This window comes from Nyctibius grandis, chromosome 1, assembly GCF_013368605.1.
Source record: "Nyctibius grandis isolate bNycGra1 chromosome 1, bNycGra1.pri, whole genome shotgun sequence".
Lineage (NCBI taxonomy): Eukaryota > Metazoa > Chordata > Aves > Nyctibiiformes > Nyctibiidae > Nyctibius > Nyctibius grandis.
In genome coordinates, this window is record NC_090658.1 from 74,455,836 (window position 1) to 74,459,614 (window position 3,779).

The window sequence follows — 3,779 nt, forward strand, 5'->3', positions numbered from 1 at the left end:
AGGTAATTTGAAAATGTTTCAGTCTGAACAGATGATTGATAGAATTTTACAGAATACTTTCATTAGCCCACAACAGCATCCTCAAACTACACGTATTCCCAATGTGGGGTAAGAAGATGAATAGATATTAAAATAAGGGAACTGAATGCTATTGCCAATTCCTTTCTATAGCAAGAGTAGGAAAAGTGTTTTGGATGGAGTAACTGCAAGAAATTTATAATCTCAAATGCTGTTGTAGAAAATAGACAAACAATACATGAACTAGAGCAGCAGACCACATGATGGCAATTTCTCTTTTTTTCTTCCCCCAAGCAGATGGACTAGTCAGAAATAGTGAGTTCTGGGGAGAGAGGTAAACATGGACAGATCACCTGGTTTAATGACTTTTGGTTTAAAGTATTAGAGTCTAAAATAAAAATGTTTTATTGCTGTTGGAATTAGGGTCCAATTCTTACATACAAGGACTTCAAAAGCAGCAAAGCACATTGTAAGATATTTTTTCATTTGTAAGCCAAAACCCAGTCTAATAGATAGGAGCAGAAAGTGCTCTAAACTGAAGGGGGGAAGCAAAAGTGGAAAGGACTTGTGATGAAAGAGACTTTAACTTCTTATGCTTTTAATGTTTCACTGAATATTTGGGCTTGTGTTAATAGCTGGAACTTCAGGTTTGCATTTAGTGCAAGATAATGAGGAAAAAAAACAGGCCTTAAAACTTGTATAAACAAAATTCCTGTAGATCTTGGAAGGTGTAGAACTAAGACACAGGAATGAGGGCTTTAAATGGTCCTTTAATCACTGCTCTTCATATCTGCAGAACAATAATAAAAGTATTGGGGCTGAGGGAAAGAGCGTATTGTCAACTTGTAAAAGGACAGCTTAAGAAAGTTGAGTTGGAGAGACTGTGGATATTGTGGAAAATAAGGTCAGAACCAGACTTATTTCATCGGAGGGAATGGGGACATAACGCTACACAGGACAGGACACTGGATAATGAACATCGCCCTCTTTCCCCACGTGAGAACCCTATGGTATACATATATCTTTGTGATGGGAATTGCTTTACCTATTTGAAAGAATATCAGCTTTGAAAGAGCCAAAAAAGCTGCTCCCAGGGAATCCACCCTTGCTCAGCACTAAGACTGCAGTCCTCTTCCTCAGGCAGGCTCCTAGGAACTCAGTCAGTGTTGAGCCACTACTTCATGCACACAATCGCAGCTGACCTGCTGCCAAGGGATGCTAATCAATTCATTCTCTAAATAAGCTATCTGCATAAAAGTACAAGTGTCTCTCTGCTTTTATACTTCAGGAAAAAAGTAGTTGCATTGGAAAATTATGAAACATGCTAGAATTATTTATGCTTAAAAAATAACTTCCAGTATTTTAAGTCTCTTGGTGATTTGTTTCATGTTCATGTCACCATCTTCAATTTTTTTTATAGGCACTCACAACAGGATAAGTATAAGCCAGGCAGGTAAAAACCAAAACAGAACTGAAAGCCTGTACAACTGGTTTATGTTCTGGGGTATTAAATATTTATAAGCCAGCAAAAGGCCAAATGACTGAAATAAACCACCATAATTGCAAAATTTAGCTCTATTATGCCATTCAGACTGCAGGTACAGAAATATCTGTAACAGAAATAAGATTTGTCTGAATGAAATATGAATGGAGATGCCTGTGTGTGAGGATACCAGAAGAAAATTAAGAGATCAAGGGTTAAAACAATAGCATATAGCCATAGATAACCGAGTACATGGGGGACCAGCAATCAGATTTGTAAACACAGAGGAATGTGCTCCCATCAGGATATAGGTCTTCTCATCTAGATGTAAACATGACAATGGCAACAAGGCTACATCACATGTGCCATGCCCACCCTGTCACCCAACCAGAAGTCAAGTTATAGCCAGAAAGATAGCCAAATCAAGGAAATAAAGGTAACAGACAGAAACTGTGCCTCAGACTAATAGAAGACAAGATAAGCAAGGTTCAGAGGCGAAACCTCATCCCATGGTAACTGTTGAGTCCCACGAGGCACATCAAGCCTGTCCAGAAATGAGTTTTCTCTCCTGAGAGATGTGTTGAGGACTTGGAAGCTGAAATCCTAGTTCTTGGTGTTGCTTACTACTGATTTTGGATGGGTTGTGAGCACCTGGGTGTGAACAAGTGCAATCCATGAGACAGTGAGTGTGACTGTATCTCTCTCCTTCCCTTTCCGTAAGGTCTTACAGAGACTTCTCTTACATTAATTTTCAACGAGATTTCAGGTAGTAGAGGATTGTTCTGTTTGAAATGAAAGGAGTTAGTAGCTTCCTTGTACTAAGGAAACATTTAAAAATAACCCTAAAACAACATCCACTTGCCTGATGCCAGCTGAGTACACAACATTTCAGTGCTAAACAGTGAGGAACCTCTGCTGCTGGAGATACTTGTGCTAATTACTTTTCCTTCTCCTCTTCCCTACCTGCAGCAGAAGCAAAAAAAGAAGTGGAATTCATCTCTTAAGCGCTGTGCCTGAAGAACAACCTTTAAGGAGAAACTAATTAAACCAAGATGAGCAGCAGCATTTCTTCAGGACAAAACTGCACACCCGTCAAAAGGAGCAGTGGCTTCACAACTGCAGAGTTCACAGTAATTAAGAACAGAGATGAGCAGCTCCAGTGGGAAGAGACTGAGCAAGGCTTAAGCCATGCTGTCACCCACAAAATGATGTCAGAGAGACCAACAGACAGTTTAGTCTGGACAGAGAAGACTGATTTGTACCTGAGAGGAAGATTTGGTAGTGTCTTTGTTTAGCCTGCACCCAGGGCTAAAAAATAACCAGTTGTTCTATCACTCAGTGTCCCTTCCCTGACCAAGAAAGGGAATTGGGAAAAGGAGAGAGACTCATGGGTCAAAATTTAAACAGATTTAATAAAATAAAGAAATCAATATTGATGCTAATACAAAGGACACAAAACTATACTTAGCCCACAGAGTGATAACAAGCCTCTCCAGAGACAGCAATGGGATAGAACCTCACCCCCTCCCAGCAAGCTTTCCCATTTATAGTGAACCTGACGTTAATGTTACAGAACACACCTGTGGCCAGCCAGCCTGGGTCAGCTGCCCTGGACTTAACTGTTAATGGCCTTGATCACCATACCACAGCTGGCCACAAACTGAAACAAAATGTGACAGAAAAGTGATTCTATAAATTTTACGCTCACGCAACAAAGACTGGGAGTCATTAGCATTCACCCAGTAGATGGTCTGTGAACAAGTTTACCCATGGATAAGATGCAGAAGGAAGAGAGAGAAAGCAACCAAGGAATTTACATTCTCCAAGACTTAGAGCAGAGCTGGAGAGGGCAGAGTTAAGAGAATTCAGGGGATAAATTAAGAAGTTGAGAAGAGACAAAACAAAAGAATGACAAATTTCTAGATCTCAGGAGAAAATGCAATTGCCAAAGAGACTTGCCAGGTGATGTGAAGGTGATTGTCAATTAAATGGGGAGAGAAAGTACAGGATCAGAGATGTGTTCACAAAAATCTTCCCAGGGGCTGGGCAGGAGCCATCCTGAAGCTTCAGCAACATCTGGCAGCTGGGCAGACGGCAAGGGGATTAGCTACTGCCCATTCAGGGTTTGCACAACACACCTCCACAAAAGGTCAAAATTTGCAGCTGTCTGTTATTAAACAGCTTTCTGTAGAAAGTGTTCCATGTGTATGGATGCCTGAAGGCATTGTCAGGGGATGGAGATGGGAGGGTGGTATCCAAAACAAGAAAGCCCATTTAA